The sequence below is a fragment of the Nestor notabilis genome, unplaced genomic scaffold (assembly GCF_000696875.1).
Source record: "Nestor notabilis isolate BGI_N333 unplaced genomic scaffold, ASM69687v1 scaffold10824, whole genome shotgun sequence".
Classification (NCBI taxonomy): domain Eukaryota; kingdom Metazoa; phylum Chordata; class Aves; order Psittaciformes; family Psittacidae; genus Nestor; species Nestor notabilis.
Window position 1 is genome coordinate 1 of NW_009924277.1, and position 216 is coordinate 216.

Below are 216 nucleotides of genomic sequence, written 5' to 3' on the forward strand. Positions count from 1 at the left end.
TTGTTAGCTTTTGCTGACTGACAGCCCTCAGCCGCAAATACCGCATTTGCTCTGGCCTGTTTACACGCTACTCGAGAATTCTGTAGAAAAGCGCAAGGAAGAAAAAATAAGGAAAGAATAGTAAAAAAAGGGGCAAGTGGCGGCGTTTATTTGACCTATTCAGATAGGTTTGGAAAAACGGCTCCCCTCGTGAGGGCTCCCAAGGGACGTACAAAC